The following is a 24,857-nucleotide window of genomic DNA, read 5'->3' on the forward strand; positions in this document are numbered from 1 at the left end:
GTGGGTTTTGTTCTTATTTACATTCCCCAACCATGAAAAATTGGCATGGCGATTAGTAGAAGGGTTTTCTAAGCAACCAAAAAACTTAGTAGGTTTATAGCAAGATACCATTCAGCATTACTGAATTCAGCTTTATACAGGGAGAGAGGTGGGAGAAACAACACAAATCTTAACTGAATTATCTCAAATTATTCTGAACAAAAAGTAATTTTAGAACCGAGTTGTCAAGTGTATCAATATGTTATGGCTTTAGGAATGCATATCTCTTTTATTACTCAATGTCTTCCAATGACTCCCTGCGAAACAGACTGAGTGTGCCCTGAACAATGGCTGAGTATGGGTTTGGGTGGTTAATGGGATATTGTCAGCAAAGAGAAATTATCTCATGTCAGTCCATTACTCAAACTCTGCACACAAACCCCTTGTTTCTGGATTTAACATGTGGCTAAAAGATACACAATAATTTCATAAACAAAAGGTTTCCTGGGCTATAAAAGAAGATAAATCAGAGGTTTTCCCTAGAGGTAAATCAATAACACCTACAGCTCACAGCTCCGTGCCTTGTCATGAAGAAAACACCAGTAGAGGAAATGTGCATTCCACACAGGGCCTTCACTCCCTTCTTCCTCTGTAGGACCCTTTTCATCCACCTTCAAGGTGTAACAATCCATCATTTAAGGAGAGAAGGTGAATTCTTGGAGCATTCTGGGAAGTCTCTATTCTGGATGAAAAAAGACAATTTTCTAGTACTCACAGGCATTAAGAATACATCTATCTTCCTCTGTCCTGCTTTGAGAATTCACCTTTGTACCTTTCATAACAGAGGGAAAGAGAATGAAGGATCAAACACTCTATGTCAGGTATGTTGTCTTCAATCCATCATTACTTCTTCCTCATTTATCATTATGTAAAATATTTGACCTCTCCCAGCCTCCACTTTCATATCTGTAAAACGGGGATATCAATAAAACCTTCTCCACAAAGTCATTGTGACGATCAAGGGAGATTTTGTGTTAGACTGCCAAGAGTAGGTGATCAATAAATAGTTCTCAAAGCCTTCTGTTCTGTTTAACATACTCATTAATGAGGAGCAATGTAAATAAGGCACATCTTTATGTCCCTACCTTAAATGACATTTCTACCGATAAAACAATATATAATACATAATTTGGTAACACATAGGATGTACTGTGAAATCCTGTATAAATGGAAATTGTGGGGCTGTTTTAGCTACTGGCATAATCTGCCAAGAATAGTAAAATGCTTTAAGGGATTTTTCTGGCCATTCCTTTTTGAAAGATGATTCTATACCAGATACTATGCTGATGCTGTACCTACATTATCTCATTTTTCTGCCTCACAACCATCCCCAGAAGTGAACACTTACTATTGGCTTAATAATAGAGGAAAACTCTAATGGGAATAAATAATGTGCTTATGTTCTCACAATTGATAAATGACAGAGCCTGAATTCTAACCCAAACATCTCCAAGGCTCTATTGTTTCCATATGTCTCCACACTGTCACCTCCCATGCACCAACAAGCCTAGTCATTCTGACCAGGTTCGTAGCTCAGAAACTATCTATGAACTCCATGAGGAAAAGCAATGTACACCATCTTTGGGGAGAAGGATAGATCATGCTTTGTTCTTCCAGTTTTCAGTAGAATTTTGATTATGGAGCAACATGACTGCTGCTTGGTTGGTGCAGGTGCAGAAAATCATTCCTCTGTCTTTGCAAAGCTTCAGGAAGACAGAGGCATTGACAGCTCTCCCTGCTCTCTGGACTATGCCTCTCTGAGATCTACCTACAGAGGCTCCCCATTCTTTCCTAGTTTCTACTGTCTGACGGCAGGGAGGAATCCTATCCAAATTCTATCCAAGGAAAATTGGAGGTTGTAAGGAACTCATACATCTGAAGAAATCCCTGTGGACCCAGTGGCCACAAAACACAGTAAACAGAAGTAAAGGATTGAGATCACAAACAATTTAATTGTTTTTCTGCTGCATTAGATGACTAAGAAAGAATTTAGTTCTTCCCCTGAAATCTTCTAGGAATGTGAAATCATAAGCCTTTTTTCAATATTTTGTTTGATTTTGTTAGTCCTTGTTAGCTGTAGTAACCCCAGTCTCCCCTTCCAATTTCTTTCCAGCCCCCTTTCCTTTCTGCAAAGGGAAATTCAGTGTCTCTCCAGACACAGCTCCAGGACAGGGCTGCAAAGTGACTATGGCATTGCTCCTGAGTGCGACTGTCAGGATGACACAGTGAACACACGATGGGAGGGGAAAGTTTCTATTGTTCTGCACAGGAACAAGCCAATGCTTAATCTAACGCAAACATAATTACTTTTAGCTAAACAAAAGAGGGAAGCAAATAAAAAGAAAAAACTTGATGTTTACAGCACAGGCCGTCTGCTCAGAAATGAACAATTATGTGGGCATCAGATAGGCATCATGTTCCTCCTCCCAGCTGCTGCTTTTTGAAAATAAATCTGAAAGCATTTAAAGAGATAGAGTCTGGAGCTCTGAATCCTAGCTATTCCCTTCTTATCTTCAACATTTCCTATTTTATAAAAATATTTTATTTTATGTATTTGAAAGGCAACGTGATAGAGCAGGAAGGAGAAACAGAGAGAAAGAGATTTTTCGTCTGCTCTTCACTACCCCAAATGGCTGCAACAGCCAGGTCTGGGCCAGTCCAAAGTTGGGAGCCTGAAATTCCATCTGGGTCTCATACATAGGTGGCAGGTTCCAGGTACTTGGGCCATCTTCCACCTTTTCCAGGCACATCAGTAGGGAGTTAAATGGGAAGTGGAGCACCTGGGACTTGAAGTGGTGCTCCTTTATGGGATGCCAACATCACAGGCAATGATTTAACCCACCATAATACCAGCCCCAAACATTTCCCATTTTAGGTCCACATCATTATTCATCTCTTTAGTTTGAGTATTAATGGGAAGTTGGCACTTATAGAAATGGTATTAAAACTGGATGTCTGGAATAAGATCATATAAAAAAATTTCCAATAACCATTGCATGAGATTCATACCTCTGGTATTCCCAAATAGAGAAGGAACCTGAAGAAATATGCATGTATCCATTCAACAGATATTTGTTGTCAACCTTCTTTGTTACAAGTAGCACACTGGGTTAGCAATACAGAAAAGAAAGCTTTTATCATACAGCATAAAATCCATCAGACAGAAAACACATGGAACAAATAATTGCACAAATAAGTTTAGAAAAGAACTTGGCCGGCGCCTTGGCTCACTTGGCTAATCCTCTGCCTGTGGTGCCAGCACCCTGGGTTCTAGTCCCGGTTGGGGTGCCAGATTCTGTCCCAGTTGCTCCTCTTCTAATCCAGCTCTCTGCTGTGGCCTGGGAGTGCAGTGGAGGATGGCCCAGGTCCTTGGGCCCTGCACCTGCATGAGAGACCAGGAGGAAGCACCTGGCTCCTGGCTTTGGATTGGTGCAGCATGCACCGGCCGTAGCGGCCACTTGGGGGGTGAACCAACGAAAAAGGAAGACCTTTCTCTCTGTCTCGCTCTCTCACTGTCGAACTCGGACTGCAAAAAAAAAAAAAAAAAAAAAAAAAAGAAAGAAGCGAAGAACTTGTTACTATGAGAACATGAAACAGAAAAGCCTTAATTATTACAAAGTAATGAAGGAGGGTGGTCATGAATAGGATTTCTAGGATATTTTCAACTAAGCTGAGAAGGAATTAGCTTAGCAAATGAATTGAAAGAGAAGATCACATTTGTAGGTACCAGCACCTAGGACGTGGAAATGTATTTTCAGGGACCACAGTTTCACACACCACTTACTGCAATTGGATAGGAGTGAGTGTGGCAGTGAGAAAGGTGCTTGCAAGATGGAGCTAGAGACACAGCTAAGGAGCAGATTGTACAAGACTTTGGGGCCTTGATGAGTGTATTTGTTTCCCATGCTCTGTTCACAAATTCCAAAAACTTAGTGGCTTAAAATAATACCTTTTTTTTATTTCAGAATTCTGTGGATCAGAAATCTAGACACAGCGTGATCCAGCTGAATTCTCTGCTCAGAACCTGATAAGGGTGAAATTAAGGTATCTGCTAGGTTCTCTTATCTAGAGACTCTAAGGAAGATTCTACTCCCAAGTTAGTTCGGGTATTTGATAGAATTCAGTTTTTCACAGTTGTAGGACAGGGGTCTTCCTTTCCTTGCCGCATGGCTTTTTTCACCTGCAAGAGCAATACTATGTCAAATCTTTCTCATCTGTCCCACCTAGGACTTCCCATTCTCCTACCATCCTGAGAAACACCCCTGCTTTGGGGGAATCATATAATTACATTTGGCTTCCTTGGGCAGTCCAGGACAAATTTTAATTTGAAAACCAATTGGTTAATAATCTTTACTTCTTCAACAGTATTTGGCTTTCTGCATCTGGCTCATTTCATTTAACATGTCTTCAGTTCCATTTTGATGCAAATGACAGAATTTTATTCTTTTTATGGCTGGATAATATGCTATTGTGTGTATACACTATATTCTCTTTATCCATTTATCTGTCAAGAGATACCTTATTTAATTCCACACCTTAGCTTTTATTAGTAATGTTGCAATAAACATGAGCATGCAAGTATCTCTTAAAAGACTGATCTCATTTCTTTTGGATATGTACCCAAAAGTAGGATAGCTGGATCATATGGCTAATCTATTTTTAGTTTCTGAGTAACTGCCTTACTATTCTCCACAATGGTTGTACTAATTTACATTCCCACCAACAATGTATGAGTTTTTCTTTTATTCAAATTCTTGCAAGCATTTATTTTTGCTTTTTAAAATGTTATTCAAAGTTATTTATTTATGTTTTACAGGTAGACAGAGGGAGGGAGGGAGGAGGAGAAAGAAAGAGAGAGAGAGACAGGGAGAGAGAGAGAGCGAGCAAGCTGAATGACTGTAACAGGCGGAGCTGGACCAATCTGAAGGCACACACCAGGAACATAATCCACATCTCCCAAATGGTGGTAGGCACTCAACTGCTTAAGCTGTCACCTGCTACCTCCTAGGGTCTACACAAGGAAGCTGGAATCAGGAGCAGAACCAGACAACAAATTCATTCACTCTGATATGGGATGCAGGTTTCCCTACTGGCAACTTAACTCCTGGGGTAAATGCCCATCATGTTTGCTTTTTTCAATAGCATATTTTAACTGTGTGATTTTGGGAAACTTTCTTAAATGTTCTAAGGTTAGCAAAGTGTGGATAATAATAGCATGAACTCAAGAGTTGCTTTGAATATTAAATATAGGAATTTAGGATAACATCAGCCAGATTCTAAGGTTTCAACAAATGTACATGGAACTAACTAGAAGTAATCAAGTCAAGAAAACTGATACTGGTCCAGAGCTTGTCAATGTTACTCAGGTTGTCACTAGTTGGCAGAATCATCCACATGTCCCCTGTTTCATTTTCTAACTAAAATTTGGTCCCATGCTTTATGCCTTAGTATGTGGTCAATCCTAGAGAAAGTTCCATGCACTGCTGAGAAGAATGTGTACTCTGTAGTTGTACAATGGAAAGTTCGGTAGATATCTGTTAGATCCATTTGGTCTATAATGTCGATTAACTCTGCTGTTTCCTTGCTAATGTTCTGTCTGGTTGATCTGTCCATTGCTGAAAGTGGGGTATTGAAGTCCCCCATTAATATTGTGTTGAAGTCTATCTCCCTTTAAGTCCCTTAATATTTCTTTTAAATATCCAGGTGCCCTGTAATAAGGTTCATATGCATTTATAATAGTCACATCTTCCTGTTGAATTGATCCATTTATCACTATATAGTGCCCTTCTTTGTCTCTTTTAATAGCTTTTGTGTTAAATTCTATTTTGTCTGATAGTAGGATGGCTGTACTAGGCTCTTTTTTGGTTTCTGTTAGCATGGAGTATATTTTTCCATCCTCTCACTGTCAGTCTTTGAGTATTGGTGGCGAGATGTGTTTGAGTAGGCACCAAATAGATGGATTTCTTTTTTAATCCAGACAATCTATCCTTTAACTAGAGTTGAGGCCATTTACATTCAGAGTGACTATTGTTAAGTAATGACTTTACTCTGACATATTTATTAATAAACCTATTTTTTTTGCTTTGCGTTTCCTTTGTACTTTTATTGGGAGATTTTCTGCCTTCACCTTCATTTATAGTGATGTCCCTGTTTCTGTGTTTCTGTGTATATCATATGCTTTAACATCTTTGGTAGGGCTGCGTGGGTAGTTATAAATTCTTTCAATTTCTGTTTGTTAGGGAAGGTCTTTATTTCACCTTCATTCATAAATGAGAGCTTTGCAGTGTACAGTATTCTGGATTAACAGTTTTTTTCTCTTAAGACTTGGAATATTTCTTGCCATTCTCTCCTAGCCTATAGGGTTTCTGATTAGAAGTATGCTGTGAGTCGAATTTGGGTTCCTCTGAATGTGATCTGGCATTTCTCTCATGCACGTTTTAGAATCTTTTCTTTATGTTTTACTGTGGAGAGTTTTGTTATAATGTGTCATGATGAAGATCTTTTCTGATCATGTCTATTGGCAGTTCTACTTGCTTCTTGTATTTGGATGTCCCTTTCTTTTTCCCAAGTGGGGGAAGTTTTCTATTATTATTTCATTTAAAAGGCCTTCTAATCCTTTCTCTTTTTCCACACCTTCAAGAACTCCTAGGACCTAAATGTCGGGTCATTTGATAGTATCTTGTATATCTTCAACAATGTTTTTTAGTTTTCTAATTTCTTCTTATTCTTTTTTTTTTTTTTTTTTTTTTGGTCTGACTGTAAAATCCATAGATTTGTGTTGTGTTCAGGTGTTCTTTTTCTGCATCACCTACCCTACTGTTAAGACTTTCTACCACATTTTTTATTTGATCTATTAAATTTTTCATTTCTAGTGTTCCATTCTGATTTCTCTTTATTATCTCAATTTCATGGGAAAATTTTTCATTTAGTTTGTTAATTTGCTTTTGATTGTTTCTATGTAATTAATGATTAGTTTTCTGAATTCCATTTCTGGCATATCCTCAATCTCTTCATCTTCACCTTCTACTACTGAAGTGTTGTAGTGTTCCTTTGGGGGCTCTTAGTGTTGTCCTTATTCTTATTTAAGTTTCTTCCTTTGTATTTTGGCATTTGTGTAGTTTTTTTAATTGTCTTGGGGCTTTTATCTTTGGTTTGTGTCTTTGTGGCTTACTGGGACATCTGTACTTTCAGTAACTACCAAGAGTTGTGTGCTGGGTGTGGCCAGGGTGTTCTGTTCAGTATTCAAGAGTGGAGCAAGTATCCAAGGTAAGGCCCCAATGGGGCTTTGTAATTCTCTGGTTATCTGGATGGAAGAGGGTGGTCTCTGTTGGTTGATCCACCCTTCTCACAGCAGTGGGATGCCCTGCTGTTAGTCCCTGGTGTGTTCAGCATTCATTCACACTGCTTAATGAACTGCACCTTTAAACTGTGAAGTCTGTCCTGTGAGCACAGTTCCCTCCATTATGAGCGGCTATAGGTAAAGGATAAGCTCGAGGGTGTGAGGAAGCATTCTGGTGTCCAAGGCCTAGCCACACTCTGTCTGAGACTCAGATCCCAGGGTGGTTTTTTGTTTGTTTGTTTGTTTTTTAGGTCTGTGGGTTGTAGGCCAGTATGCAGAGCCCCACCCACTGAAGCCATGCTCACTTCTCAATGGTGGTGGGCAGGTATGAAATTTCCATGGGCAGGGAATCCCAAAGCTTCCCCTTGCCATAGTGCTTGCAGGGAGTGGGAAGGAATTCTTCTGAATTGTTGTGGCCTTTGCTGTTTGGGTAGGGGGTGAAGTGACCCCTGCTATTGCTGAGTGCATGACAGGAAGTAGGAGTGGCAGCCTCTTGCCTGTGTCCAAAAAACAAAAAGACAAAAAACAGACAAAACAGGCTTCTCCAGCTGGCTGCGTAGCTCTGCTGTAGCAGGTGGGAGAAAGGTATACAACCTCCTTGTTTGCTTATTTATTTTTTTCCCTTGCTTCTGCTATGCTAGGGGGCTCCTGTAGAACTTCAATAGCAGTTCTCCAAGCTCTCCCTCCCACTGCTCTCTGAAACTCCATGGGTTCACGGCTTCCCCCTCTCACCTGGTCTGACAGGACTGGTGTTCTCCTCCCCAGGTCAAAGCCTCTGCTATGTTTTTTGGGTTTTTTTTTTTTTTTTTTTTGATTCTTATTTGCTCTTTTGGTGCAGACCTGGGCCATCTCTGTTGTTTTTGCTGGGTTTCCCACCATGAATTTCCCATAGCTTCATCTTAGGAGTGTATTTTTCCCCTTTTTAATTATTAATTTTGCTCCACCTAAGTCGGCATCCTGTTGCTATTCTGCCATTGAAAACCCCTCCCATATTAACATCTTATAAGCATATAAGCATGATGCATTTCTCATAATAATCTGATATTGATGCATTATTGTAAAGGAGGTGTGCAGCATTTTCAGTTATCTTTAGTTTTCCCATAATGTCCTTTTCCAATCCCAGGGTCTCATATATAGGAAACCCAATTCTCTTTAGCTGTCAGGTCTCCTTGGACTCCTTTTCACTGTGACTGTATCTCAGGTTTCCCTTAATTTTCATGACCTGGACATTTTTGAGGAGTGCTACTCACTTTGTACACTGTCTCCCAATTGAGATTTGTCTAATTTTTTTCTCTTGATCAGATTGAGCTCCTGTGTTTGGGAGGCAGACCGCAGAGGTGAAGTGTCATTCTCATCACACTGTATTAAGGATAGGTATTATTAATATGGTGTGATCTTTCATTACGAGACTTGAGATGGTATTTGTAAGATTCCTCCCCTAGAATGTTATTCTTTTACTCCTGTGCATACCACACTGTTTGGAAGAAAGTCATTGCCCAGCCCACACTGAAGGAGGAAGGAATTATCTTAGTGGCAGAATGCCTCCCTAAATTATTTGAACTCTTCTGCAGAGAAAAATCTCTCCTCTCCTCCATTCATTTATTTTATTCTATCATTTATATTAATGTGGAATCAAGGATATTTATTCTATACTTTCAGTTATAATACTTTACTAATTCACGTTATGGTCAAATTGTTACAGCATTGGCCATTGGAAACTCTTTCAGTTAGCACCTATGTCTCTTTGATATTGTGCGATGGGTTATTTGTTCTTCCAGAGCTGTCTTCACTTTCTGGAACTACAAGATGCTCTAGGTTGATCCTATGTATTTTCTGCCAAGTTCTAGAATCAGTCACTTCTCCAAGCAACTCTGCTTCTTTCTATTGAAATGGAATATATTTCTTAATCTGAGAAAAACAACCCGAAGGATGTATAACTCAAAGTATAACACAAGTTAATGGGGATTAACAATGAAGAAAAACATTTATATGTGTAAAATGCTTTAGAATTATCCAGTATATAAGAATTCATTTCATCCTTATAGCCCTAGTAGGCAAATAGGGGTAATATTATTGCATTTTGACAGTGAAGGAACTGAAACCTTATGACTTCTGTGATTATCCAAGATCATAAAGACTGAACAATCAAGAACAGATTTCTAGATTTTATCATTCAGTATTATGGTTTTATTATTGTAACATTATTAGATACAAGTAAATCTAATCATATAACATAATAAGTATATAATATAATCATATTATTATTATATACAAGTAAAAAATCATAGATTCCTAAAGAATGTGACCAAATTTATTGATATTGTTATCAACAAGTGTTTAAGGAAATTGAGAATATCCGAAGAAAACTGTTTACCTTTGAGGCCATAGGAAATAGATAAGACTTTCCTTATTACACTGTTTGGTCAACAACAAAATATTGGACTATCTGGAAACTTGGAGTAACTTACTGTGTCATTTCAATGAATAATTTCAGCAGAAAATTTCTCATCTAATAAAGCAATGGAACCCTTTGGACTATACTTTGCACCAAGTGGTCCAAGTTTTCAATATTGGAAACAAAGAAATTAACTTTCTAAGTCAAAACTCAACTATCAATTTTTATCTTGCACTTTTTTGTCAATGCTAAAAACATTCAAATGATGAAGCTAATAAAATTAATGTGGAAGTGAATTTAAAATTTTCAATAGAATAACATTATTAACCAGAAATTTATAAAATCAATGGCTCTGAATCCTGGGAAATGAAATAGATTATTAAATCAAAGGTCAGAGTAAAAGAAAGAACTTACAGGAGGAAAAACATGAAAAATATAAACTTTTCTATTTTTTCATGTACTCTATAAAGTGAATAAAATTACTAGAAGTGAAGAAAAATATAAACATAGCATAATTAGCATAGATATTTAAACCTAGTGGTTAACTACTTTCATACCAGAATACTTGGGTTTGATTCTTGGCTCTGGCTGCTGATTCAAGGTTTCTGCCAATGCAGACCCTTGTAGGCAGCAACAATTGCTCATGTATTTGGGTTCCCGCCACCCACATGGGAGACCTGGACTGCATACACAGTTACTGTCTAGTACAGCCCTTGTCCATTCCCAGGCAATGTGGGCATTAGGAAAGTGAACCAATGACTGGGAGCTATTAAAAAAAAAACTATCTAAATAAATCATGAGTCTCTAAAGACTATGCTCCAAATTTCATGTTCATAAAATTTCCCCTGTCTTTTAAAACTCAGATCAAGTCATAGAGTCTGGTGTTCATAGACTTCTTACTCCACACCTATATTACAGCAAATTTTATAGGAACTGTACATGCTTATTTATATGTCAGTTGGTAGCCCCAGATTATTCATTCCTGGAAAAGTACCATGGTGGGAACTCCAAGCATGCTTACAGGAACATCAAACTCCTCCAACCCTACCTTGCCATAGCATCAAAGACTTTCCTAATTAACTCAAATTAATGACCTTCCCTTCCCAACCTCTGCAGTAGTTATGGTAGAAATGCCCATTTTGATATTCACTATATGTCTCTGCATATTTAATTTTTTTGTATTTTATGTACTTATCAGGTATACAAATTCCTTGTGTGAAAAAATTAGAATCATCAAAGTGCTTATCTATCATTTGATAGATGCTAATATATGCTAATATCTCTTTCTTATATACAAAATAAGTATAATGATATCTTCCAAGGCTTTTATGAGATAATGCATGTGAAACCATGTGCTATAGTAATTAATATGGAGAAAGTACCTATTAGATTGTATTTTCTCTTGTACTATTTTGTATCCTCACAGTTCCAATTCCAATGTCTAGCATATAGTAGGTGCTCAATAAATGCATAGAAATTCATTTTGAGTGTTGAAAGTTCAAGGAAAAATTAATGAAGCTAAGCAGAGTCTAAGAATTGGGAGCTAACTTGTGGATACAGGAGCTCTGGAAAATTCAAATGGGCTCTGGAAAATGCATCACATTGAACATTGTCTTACATGTTGACTATTCCTTATCCAAATTAATAGGGATCAGAAGTGTTTCAGATTTTCTATTTTTTCAGATAAAGGGAGAGGCAGGATTTAAGAATACTTGCATAGTCAGTTAAGTGTCCCTAATCCAAAAACTGAAATGCTCTAAAATCTAAAAATCTTTGAGTATCATGTCAGTGCTAAAAAAAAGTTTCATATTTCAGATCATTTAAGGTTTGGGATTTTTGGATTAAGATGTCTAAGCTGTATTATCATGAGTTAAAAATTTTTTAAAAAGTAATTAATGCAAAATAGAAATGTGGTATCTTAAAAACCACTAATCTTATGAGTATAAAGTTAACTGAAAATAGATGTTTGTAAAAATTAAGAATGGGAATAGAAGAGGGAGGAGGAAGAAGAGTGGAAGCATGGTAGGAGAGGTAGGAAGTATCACTATGTTCCTGAATCTGTATACATGAAATTCATGAAATTTGTATACCTTAAATAAAATTTTTTAGAAACCACTAGAATGTTAGATAGTACTTTGAATAATAGATGTTAACTGGAAAAAAGCTGGAGTTCTGCCTGAATAGAAATGGACATTCCCTTTCTATTCAAGGTTAGAATGGTTAGGATCATTAAGTATGGTTTCAATTGTTTTTATTTAGTAAATATAAATTTCCAAAGTACAGTTTATGGATTACAATGGCTTCCCCCCACCCCCATAATTTCCCTCCCACTCGCACCCCTCCCATCTCCTGCTCCCTCTCCCATTCCATTCACATCAAGATTCATTTTCAATTATCTTTATATGCAGAAGACTGGTTTGGATTTTATTTGACAAGCAAGGTTAGCAAGACTTACTTTCAGGACCATCCACTGATCAATAAGCTACAAAACACTGACATTATATACTATAGTGCACATATCTGGCTCTCCTCACTTTTTCTCCTTGTTGTCTGTCTACCTTACTGGGTAACACTTTCTTGAGCAGCAATTTCTGATATGTGATTCTACCACTGGACAATGTAGTGGGCATGGAGAGAACAATAGGTTTCCATAGCCATAACTAAGGAATCACATCAAATTTACTCCCTCAGTATACTGCAACTTTTGGGGCCAGCACCATGGCTCACTTGGCTAATCGTCTGCCTGAGGTGCTTGCATCCCATATGGGCACCAGGTTCTAGTCCTGGCTGCTCTTCTTCCAGTCCAGCTCTCCGCTGTGGCCCGGGAAGGCAGTGGAGGATAGCCCAAGTGCTTGGGCGCCTGCACCCGCGTGGGAGACCAAGAGGAAGCACCTGGCTCCTGGCTTTGGATCAGCGTAGCTCCGGCCGTGGCGGCCATTTGGGGGGTGAACCAACGGAAGGAAGACCTTTCTCTCTCTCTCAGTCTATCTCTCTCTAACCCTGTCTGTCAAATAAAATATATATATACTGCAACTTTTTAATCTTAGCCTCTATAAGTGGATCATAGGACAAAGGAACTCATATAAACAAATGACAATTTCAGAAAAAGCAGGCAATTTGCTTCTAAAAGAAACCTCCTTTGAGAAAGTGTTTGATGAGGCTTCTGATAAGAAGAGTTGAGGCCCTAGGAGAATTAATATGGAGGTGAAGTGTTCTGCGGGACACGAACAGGAGAGAAATAATAACAAGCAAAGTGGTACCAGGGAGAAAAGTTAAAATGAAAGCGAACACACAGAGTCTGTGAGATGTATTTAAATCTCAGAAGCAAACTAGCTCTCCAGGGGAAGCTGCTTTTCATCTTCTGAGTTGACACGAGCCTTTTGAAATCTCTGTGGCTTTGACCTTTCATTATTGCCGAACACAGCCACCTGCCTTCACCCCTCACCCAGCCTCTCAGCTGAGGTACCAGCGAAGATGCCCTCGGCCACTCAGCGATAGCATGAGGCCTTTGCTGCTTTCACTTCAAAACTGGCCAGATTGTGAGATGTAAGTCTTGGAAGAAAAGATTTTTCTCTCAGCGCCAGTGTTTTTGGTGAGAGATGCAATATATCAAAGCGGAAAAGAGATGCAATCATGCAGGGAATGATTTCAAAAACTTTAATGAACCGTTTAAAATAAACTCATTTGAAGGTAATTTAACAACACCACTCTTACAATTAAAAATACTATTTTAGCATGCAAATGCAGAACATTAGTCCCATGTCAAGATGGAAAATGGAGTGAAACTGAAAGACATTTGAAACATGAATACTATCTCAGTAATTTCTCATCACTCCACAGCACTCTTAGGCAGCCTAATGAAAGAAGCAATTGATTTAAACAACATTTTGTTGGAGCAATGGGGTTTGAGGAATTGAATTAACGTGATGGTTGGTTGTAAAAGCCACGCCTGGATTTGGCATGATATTGTTACTAAAATTAATTTCCATACTTTCTTAAGTCTTATTTGGGCACTTTTTTTCTATTTATTCCTAAAATATCAACGAAGGGTTTCCACAATGACTGGAACACTTCATCAGGTCTCTGCGATAGATTCACATTTGCTCGAAGATGTCTAGGTTAAGACAAAATTATACTCTCTGGAAAAACAAATTGGACTCCAACTGCTGCCCCCAGGAATTCGATTCACTGCTGAGAGTTCCTTGGAAGGGTAATAGGAATAACAAGCTGGCAAACCAACTAAGCCAAGGCAGCAACTCTGAATCCTTTTCTTCACCAGAAAACAGTTGACAAATCACATTCACATAGCACATGTGTAACTGTACCAGGTTTCAGACAGCCTGCACCTTGTGAGCAGTTCCCAGTGCCTTCACTTTGTTTGCCATTCAAGAAAGGGGATCAGAAAGCTAGTCAGTGAAAGTGACATTGTAAGTGAAAGAATCTTATAGAAACTCAACACTTTTAAAGTAGGTCATGAATTTTGTACCTTAACTGTTACCAAAAAAGAAAGTAGGTTAAACAATAGTATATATAACATGTATATGTTAATGGGATGTTACTGCCACACAGATTTGCTGCTACAAATTACTTCCTTTTATACATTTAACTTTAGTTTTTTAATAGAAGCCTCAAAAGAAATTCCTAAAACCAGATGCTTGTTTAATAATAACAATATGACTGGTGGTAATTTTTGCTGTGTTTGAACAGTATTGAAATAGCATGTACCAGGCACATAATATACATTTTCTCTCTTGATTCTCATGTGAATTCTCCAAGATAATAATATTGTATTCTTCCCATCTCAAGGAGAAACAAACTAGGGTTCAGACTTTCTGATAAGTGATACAGAACTGGATCCAAGGTCTATGCCTCATTTTGACTTGGTAATCATCTCTCAGCAATGTCTATTGCCCTATGAAAGACAAAAATCAAAATGCGAATATAATGCTTTCATTTTTTTTCTTTCTCCCATACAAGGTCTCATGCATCTCAATGAGCACTCTTCTCTTTCAAAGAACTCCCTTGGGAGGCTGCATAAATATTCCCTTCAGGATGCACTTGCTCAATGCTTGCTTCTTTAGAGAGGACCTTCAAATCCAATGTATGAGTCACATGAGAAAACGCATCTCATTTCCCCCCAATCTTTCGGGGATCCTACAAATGTAATTTTAAAATGTTATCTCCATCTTTCTTACCCACTTAATCCCTATAGAAATTTTTTAAAGAGGACTTACAACACATTTTTAGCAAAGACAGTATCTTTAAAGCAAGCACATAACACTCTGAAGAGACTATTTTGAAGGGCAGAACAGATGCTCAAAATTTTAAATTCTAATATATCTATTTTTTATAACTTTTAGAGCAGTTTTGGGTTCATAGAAATACTGAGAAGAAGATACAGAAAATTCTCATATACTGCCTTATCCCAACACAGTTTCCCTGATTAACATATGTATTAGTATAATAAATGAATTATAATTGATGAACCAGTATTGACAATTATTAATTAAGTCCATAGTTAATGTAAAGGTTCAAACTTTTTGTTGTATAGTTTATGATTTTTGACAAATGTATAATGTCACGAATTCACCCTTAGATTATTATACAGAATACTTTGACTGCCTCTCCCTAAGTTCATGGTTCTCCAGCCACTTTCCCCTTCAGCCTTAAATATGAGCCCCTAGGAAACATTGATCACATTATTATTTCCAATGTATCAACTTTTGTAGAAGTGATATAGTTGGAATCATATTGTATGTAGCCTATTCACAGACTTATGCTTTAATATGCTTTTAAGTGGCCTTCATAGCTTCGGTATATCAATTTTAATTTAGCAACATGTTAAAGGAAGAAATATAAAAATGTCTATCCCCCATCTTTATCTACATTTTAAAATAATGCATAGGAAATTGGCTAAAATACACGAGAATGCTGGGGTTATCATATGTGATTTCTGTAATTTCCAGATATGAAATTTAATTGAAGAAATTCTTAAAATGTTATTTAGAAAAAAAAAAAACAAAGAAGAAATCTATCATATGTACTGTATTATTGCTTTCAATTTTCTTAGCATTCCATTTAAATATTTTACCATCCTCTCCTTCTTCATGTCATCTTTTTAAACTGATTTAAAACTGCACATCTTTTAACTGAGAAAGACAAAAGTTCAAGAAAATGAAGAAAACAAAAAGAAAGTGGGAAAAACACATTTGGGAAGAGTTGACGGTATCAGATAAGCCCATGTATTCATTAGCTCCCTCATGGATTTATAAATAGTTATGGCCAAAGAAAGCAAACTTTATAGTGACAAATTAAATCTAACTTATTCTTGCTGTGCAACCTCTTCTATCTCAAGAATTTATCTCTCTCAACTCAAATCAAGTAAAACCTCAATCTCATTATAGCTGTGGTGTGCTGAGCCCTTTCTTGACACCCAAACTGTGCTCAGAATTCCGCATGTGTGAGAAACTATGATCCCTGCACCAATTAAGACAGTTTAATAACTGAGGAACCTTGGGCTTAGATGGGTTGAACAAGTGAGAAAGGTGGATTCAAACACAGGTCTGCACCAAACCCCTGCTCATATACAAACACTTCCACAAGTTACAATATACAGAATAAATGCAGCATCCTGTCCCAAGTTTTGTTTTCTCCTCTGTAACCAGTGCTCATGGAGGGAAGGAGAAAGATGTCTTAGTCAAAGACCACCACTTAGAACCTATTCTGAGATTTAGCATGCTATACAGGAGACTTAAGTAATTAATATCTTTTCAAAATCCTTGGATAAATATACTGCAGGCCCAAGTTTCCCTGAGGGGTACAGCATATAAAATTTTGAAGATATTTAAACCTACAGTCACCTTTCAGCCACAACTTTCCATTTCCCATGCATCTGCTCTTGTCTTCGATTGCTTCATTTACAAATTGGGGATCAAGTAAAGGGATGGCTGAAGAAAAACAAACTCAACAACTCCATCCAATTTGGAAAATGTGATGAAGCTCTACATGGGCAGAGATAAAAATGTGACAAAAAAATCGCACTGAGTGGCATTCCTGATTCCACCACATGTAGAATGACCTCAGGCAAATTCCTTAACCTCTGTATCTTTATTGCCTCATCTGTAAAATGGGGTTAATAATAGGGCTTGACCCTCGAAGTTGCTGTGAGAATTAAAATGAGAAACTATATAAGACATATAGTGAGATGCCTTCTTATAGTAATATAATGTTTCTATTCCTTGGATTGGTATTAGTGGGGCTGTTTCTCCAAGGCTTGTAAGGTAAGGAGAGCAGGGGGCAGAGAGTTAATAACCAAGTGAATAATAACTCAGAGTCTATTTTTTATATGTATCAAGGTCATCTCATTAAGATGCTGGAATAGAAGCAAGAACTGAAGAGTTGTAGACAATAACCTGGAGTGATAGAGTAAGGAAGGTCAAAGTCATTGTGAGGAGAATATATGATCCGTTGTGCATTTATTGTGCATTTACAAAGCAGCATAGCTCAGGTAGTGATGGCTTGCTGAAAAGAACCCTGCCTTTGGCATCAGATAACCTGTGGATAAAATCTTATTCTTGCCACTCATCAGTGTTAACACCTGAGAAATTCATTGAAAATTTCTTGGTTTTTTTTTTTTTTTTTTGAGAGAGAGAAAGAGAGAGAGAAGAGGAGAGAGAGAGAGAGAGAAGCAGAGAGAGAGAAAGGTCTTCCTTTTTCCGTTTGTTCACCCCCTAAGTGGCCGCTATGGCCAGTGCGTTGTGGCCGGCGTGCTGCGCCGATCTGAAGCCAGGAGCCAGGTGCTTCCTCCTGCTCTCCCATGCGGGTGCAGGGCCCAAGGACCTGGGCCATCCTCCACTGCCCTCCTGGGCCTGAGCAGAGAGCTGGACTGGAAGAGGAGCAACCGGGACAAAACCGGTGCCCCAACCGGGACTAGAACCTGGGGTGCCAGCACCACAGGTGGAAGATTAGCCTAGTGAGCCACGGTGCCAGCCGAAAATTTCCAAGTCTTTAATTCCTCACCTATAAAATAAGAATAGGATGCCCCTGGTGGAGTTATGAGGATTAAATCAAGAAAGTGTATACATGTAAATACCTAGAAACATTAGGTAGACTTAAATAGGGATTTACTAGTTTCTTGCTTCATTGGGGAGTTAATTGTGCTAAGAAAAAACAAGAAAGCTCTTCAGCTATACATCAGGAAAAATTATTCTCACCACATCCTATTGTCTGTGGTCAAAAAGTATAACAAGTAAGAAAAATGTAAGTAACCACTAATCTTGTGTTTCTCAAAGAGAATGCAAGGTGTCAGCTGTTCATTTACTTTGACACAGTTTGCTCTCTCTTGTGTCATCATATCAATGAGTGTTCTCTCATCTCTATTTGATAATTAGAATATGCTTCTTCTGAACAAATTTCTATCACTTCGTGTTTTGTACACATCTGTAGGTCAGAGGACCCAGGGTAAAATGAAGCACTGGATTTTGCTTTCACAAACAGAACCAGTGCTCAAGTGAGTCACCATTGCACACAAGGGAAAGCCTCTACTTGGCTTGAAATACTCAATGCACCTCCTACAAAGCTAGTCTATTTCAATTGAATTCAGACTTCCAGTACTTAATTTGAAATGGAAAATGAAAGCAACCTCAAGTGATTGTGAGAATCATCTGGTAGCAACCTATATTCTGGGGCTTCAGTCTGCCTTTCTGGATTTCTGCTTGGGTCATCTGGGTCTGGGCAATGAATCTTGCTGTGAACCCTAAACCATGGCTGAGCGAACCTCACTCTATCACAGGTTTTTCCCAGCCCCATCTTTGAGCACAGTCTTGAATTAATCCCCTTATACTGGATCAGAATCCCTTGATTAAAGATCAGTTTTTCCACTTACTACCAAGAACATCTGCTGAGATTATGTACTGTCTTTCCTCCTTACATATTGATAACTTAGAGGGAAACTTTTTAACAGGTAAAAATTGAGTTTATCTCAAACTCCTTAAAAGTAAGCTTTTCAATTCAACACCCTACATGGTGGCTATTATCAGACAAACAGAAAACAGTGAGGATGTGGACAAACTGGAAATTCTATACACTGTTTATGGGGAAGCAAAATGATGTAGTCAGTAAGGAAAATGGCATAGCAATTCCTCAAAAAATTAAAAATAGAATTACTTTCTGATCCAAAAATTCATTACCTGGAATATAATCAAAATAACTTAAAACAAGGTCTCAAAAGATATTTGTACAATGATTTTCAATAATAGTCTTGTTTACAATATCCAAAAGGTGCAACCAATCCAAGTGGCCACTTATGGATTAATAAACAAAATATAGTATATCTATATAATGGAATATTATTTGCTCTTTAAAAAATAAATTCTCACACATGCAACAACATGGATAAACCTTGGTGACCTTTGTTATTTGAAATATGTTGGTCACAGAAAGGCAAATACTGTATGATTCCACTTACGTGAGGCACCTGGAATAGCCAAATTCATAGATACAGAAAGGATGATGTTTTCCACGGATTAGGGAGAAAGGGAAAGGGAGCTTGTATTTTAATGGGTATAAAGTTGGACAATTCAGTTTTGTGAAATGAAGAGTTCTGATGATTATTTGCACAATAATGTGAATATACTTTTTTTAAAAAAAGATTTATTTATTCATTTGAAAGGCAGAGTTACAGAGAGGCAGAGGTAGAAAGGCAGAGAGAGGTCTTCCATGCACTGGTTCACTCCCCAATTGGCCACAATAGCTAGAGCTGCACAGATCTGAAGCCAAGAGCCAGGAGCTTCTTCCAGGTCTCCTATGTGGGTGCAGGGGCCCAATAGTCAGGCCATCTTCCACTGCTTTCCCAGGCCATAGAAGAGAGCTGGACTGGAAATTGGGCAGCCAGGACTCAAACTGGTGCCCATATGGGATGCCAGCACCATAGGTGGCGGCTTACCCACTACACCACAGCGCCAGCCCCAATGTAAATATACTTAACACTACCGAACTGTACCTATACTTAAAAATGGTTAAAAAAGCAAATATCATGCAATGTATATTTTACCACAATAAAGTAAGCATGAAACACATGTCATAACCAAACTCACTAACAGAGCATGTATAATCATTATCCAACCAACAAAATGGCAAGTCTTATTTCTTATCTATCAATACTAACCTTGAATGTAGATGGATTAAATTCACCAACTAAAAGACATAGATTGGCTGAATGGATAAAAAGCCATGACCCCACTATATGCTGCCTACTTACTTCACAAAGTTACACACAGACTGAAAGTGAAGAGTTGTAAAAAGATATATCAGGCAAATGGAAACCAAAAACAAGCAGGTACAGCTCTCCCAATATTAGATCAAATAGAGTTTTAAAAAACTGCAAAAAGAGATAAACACATTATATTTTGATAAAAGATTGTATTAAGCAAGAAAGCATAAGAATCATGAACACATAGGCTTCCAACACAAGACCACCCAGATACATATAGCAAATATTATTAGACCTAAAGGGAGAGATAGATAGACTCCAGTACAAAAATAGTGGGTGACTATAACACACCACTCTCATCAATGGACAGATCATCCAGACAGAAAATCAATAAAGATACATTGGAATGTAAACATACTATCAAACAAATGGACCTAACGTTTACAGGACATTTCACCCATCAGCTACAGAACACATATTCTTCTCATCAGCATGTGGAACATTTTCTAGGGCAAATCACATATTAGGCCATAAATCAAGTCTCAGCAAATTTAAAAAGATTGAAATCATACCATGTATCTTCTCAGGCAATGAAGGAAAAAAACTTGAAATCAACAAGAACAATAGAATACTCATAAATACTTGGTTATTAAACAATTATTGAATTATAAACAAACATTGAATTATCAATGGTAAATAAAAAGGAAATCAAAAACTTTCTTCAAATAAATGAAAATCAAGACAAAATATATCAAAATCTGTGGAACACAGGAAAAGTAATATTAAGAGGGAAGTTTATAGCATTAAGTGCTTACATTAAAAAAAGAGAGAGAGAGAAATGTCTCAAATTAGAGCTCTAATGATGCATCTGGAAGACAGAAAAACATTAACAAGCCAAACCCAAAATCAGCAGGTGGAAAGAAATAATAAAGATCAGAGCAGAAATAAATTAAATTGAAACTAAAAAAAAAATCAACAAAACAAAAACTTGGATTTTTTTGAAAAGATACATAAAATAAACCTCTAGCCAAGCTAAGAAAAAAGAGAAAAAAATTCAAATAATAAAATTAGAGATGAAAAAGGAGACATTACAATGGTCCTCACTGAAATACAAAAGATAAGAAACTCTTACAAAGAGCGATATGTTAATAAACTGGAAAATCTCAAATAAGTGGTTAAATTAGTGGACTCATATATCCTATCAAGATTAAATCAGAAATATATAGGTGACCTGAGCAGACACATAACAAGCAATGAGATTCAAGCAGTAAACAAAAATTTTCCATCAAAGAAAAGTCCAGGACCTAATGGCTTTACTATTGAATTCTACAAAACAGTCAAAGAGTAAGTAACTCCAATACTCCTTAAATTATCCCAAAATATTGAACAGGATGAAATTCTGTCAAACTCTTTTTATGGATTTTGTATTAAGATGGCGGAGTAGGGAGGGAGCTTGCTGCTCGAGTCAAGGAGAAGGTACTTTATGAAACATGGAAAGAGGCAGTCTCAGTGAAGAGTTAGGAATAAAACAGCAGAGAAAACTCCATGTAAATCAGAGGAACAGAGTGGACCTATGTGGAGGGCAAAGACATATACAACTTAGGACCCTACCAGCTGAGAGCCTCCACACCACTTTGGAGAGCAAGGTGAGACCAGACTGTAGCAGCCCAACCCCATTGCATAAAAAGCTGATGGAAAAACCTAGAGGAGAAAAAACAAAGGGAGGGCATGTTTTATCTCTCTCAAATCATCCTGAAAAGACATCCTGCAACAAGCTGACAGAGAACAGGCACCATTTTGGACATATGTAACAGCTGTGCCAGCTCATGTACACACCCAGCAACCAGCCAAATGGAGACTTCTGAGTCTGGTGGGGAGAATAGACAGAAGGTTGGGTGTTCATGACTGTGAGAGGATTGTGTGCTAGGACTGTGAAAACACTGACACTGCATGGAATGACTTAGGGGGTGTGTGAGACATTGGGCAGTCACTTTGGGAGGCCTCACACAATCAGGGCTCCCTGGTTACCTGGCAAGAGACATTGCTGGGGAATCTGAGCTTATACTGAGGACTGCACAGATCTTTTGTGTGATCCTTGTGGCAGAGCAGATGAATAATATTCTCACTGGATCTAGAGCCCAGGTACAGCTCTCTTTTGAGGAGAGCAGCTCTGCTGAGTCTAGACCAACAAGAAAGAAGAAACATCCCCTCTGATAAAAGAAAAAGAGGGAGGGAGGGGGGAGAGAAGTGGGAGAGGCAGGTGGAGAGAGATAGGAGATTTAACACACCAAACCTGGGTGTGTCACCTCAGATACACCCTTCACACTGGAGTACTGATCAAAGCTCCATGGCCACTCCCACCACATGCCTCTATGTAATCCCTGAAAGCAGAGATTCACTAATCCAATCAGACATAGTCCAAAGATAAAAGCCACCACAGTGAAAAATCAATGAGTATCCTCACAAATGCTGAATATCAAACACACCAATCAAAGAAACAAGAACAAGAAAGACAACATGACACCCCCAAATGAACAAAATATCTCAGTACTAGATTTTGAAGATGAAGCAACTGAAGAAATATCAGAAATGGAATTCAAAAAAAATGATCATAGGGTTACTTAGAAATAATCAGAAGCAAATGCATGAACTAATGAAATACATACATGACATAAAAGAAAATTTCTCCATGAAATTGAGATCTTAAAGATAAATCAAAATGAAATCTTGGAAAAGAAGAATTCAATAAACAAATAAAAAATACAGTGGGATGCCTTAACAACAAAATCAGTGAACCACAAGAAAGAATATCTGACTTAGAAGACAAAATACAGGAAATTATAAAATCAGACCAAACGCAAGAAGAAATTAGAAAACAAAAAACACTGTTGAGAATATATTGTATACTATCAAATGATCCAGCATATGGATTCTAGGAGTTCCTGAAGGCTTGGAAAAACAGAAAGGATTAGAAGGTGTTTTTAGTGAAATAACAGAAAATTTCCCCAATTTGGAGAAAGAAAGATACATCCAAGTACAGGAAGCACATAGAACTCCTAGTAGTCATGACCAGAATAGATCTTCATCATGACACATTGTAATCAAATTCTCCACAGTAAAAATTAAGAAAATATTCTAAAATGTGCACAAGAGAAACACCAGATTACTTTCAGAGGATCTCCAATTAGATTTATAGCAGACTTCTCATCAGAAACCCTACAGGCTAGGAGAGAATGGCAAGATACAGCACAAGTCTTAAAAGAAAAAAAAAAAACTGTCAACTCAGAATACTATACCCTGCAAAGCTCTCATTTATGAACTAAAGTGAAATAAAGACCTTCCATAACAAATAGAAATTTAAAGAATTTGTAACTACCTATCCAACCCTGCAAAAGATCCTAAGGATGCAGTGCACAAGAAACACAGAAACATGGTATCATTACAAAATAACATGAAGGAAAGAAAGCTCCAGATAAAAGTACAAAGGAAATCCAAAGTAAAAATAAGAATGTTTATGGAAAAATGAAAGGGCAAAATTGTTACTTATCAATAGCCATCTTAAGTGTAAATGGCCTTAGCTCTCCAGTTAAAAGACACAGACTGGGTGAATGGAATAAAAGACAAAACCATCTATTTGCTACTCAACAACAAAGCTGCACACAGACTGAAAATGAAAGCATGGAAAAATATAATCCATGCTAACAGAAACCAAGAAAGAGCTGGTGTAGCCATGCTAATATAATAAAAAATAGACTTTAACACAAAAACTGTAAAAGAGACAAAAAAGTACACTATGTGATGATTAAGGGATCAATTTAATAGGAAATTCTGACTATTATAAACATACGTGCAACTAATTACAGGGCACCTGGCTATTTAAAGGAAAGATTAAGGGATCTAAAGGGAGACAAACTCAAATACAACAGTAATGGGGATTTCAATACCCCAATTTCAGCAATGGACAGATTAACCAGACAGAAAATCAGCAACAAAGCAACAGAGTTAATTGACACTATAGATGAAGTGGACCAAACAAATATCTACAGAACTTTTCATCCTACAGTAGAACACACATTCTTCTCACCTATGCATAGAACCTTCTCTAGGATTGACTACACGCTAGGCCATAAAACAAGTCTTGGAAAATTCAAAAAAAAAAAAAAAAGGAAAGCAAAATTATACCATACATGTTCACCATACATGTTATCAGAACACAATACAATGAAGCAGGAAATCAGCAACTCTGGAATATCTAGAACATATGAAAACACATAGAGACTGAACAAATGCTCCTGAATGAACAGTGCTTTACTGTAGATACCAAAAAAGAAATAAAAAAATTTCTGGAAACAAATGAAAACAATAATACAACACATCAAAACTTATGGGGTACAGCAAAAGTAATGTTAAGAGGAAAGTTTATAGCAATTAGAGACTACATTAAGAAATTGGAAAGGCACCAAATAAATGAGCTTCAATGCATCTAGAAAAACAATAGCAAACCAAACCCAAAAGTAGTAGAAGAAAGGAAATAATTAAAATTAGAGAAGAAATCAACAAAATTGAAACAAAAATGCAAGAGATCAGCAAAATGAAGAGTTTTTTTGAAAAAATAAGCAAAATTTATGTACCATTGGCCCAACTAACAAAGAGAGAGAGAGAGAGAGAGAGCGCGCACGTAAACCCAAATTAATAGAATTAGAGATGAAAAAGAAATGTAACAGCAGACACCACAATAGCTAAGATATGGAATCAACCTAAATGTCTGTCAACTAAAGACTGTTAAAGAAATTATGGGATATGTACTCTATGGAATACTACACAGCATTAAAAAATTAAATCCAGTTATTTGCAACAAAATGGATGAATCTGGA

Source organism: Oryctolagus cuniculus, chromosome 1 (assembly GCF_964237555.1).
Source record: "Oryctolagus cuniculus chromosome 1, mOryCun1.1, whole genome shotgun sequence".
Classification (NCBI taxonomy): Eukaryota; Metazoa; Chordata; class Mammalia; order Lagomorpha; family Leporidae; genus Oryctolagus; species Oryctolagus cuniculus.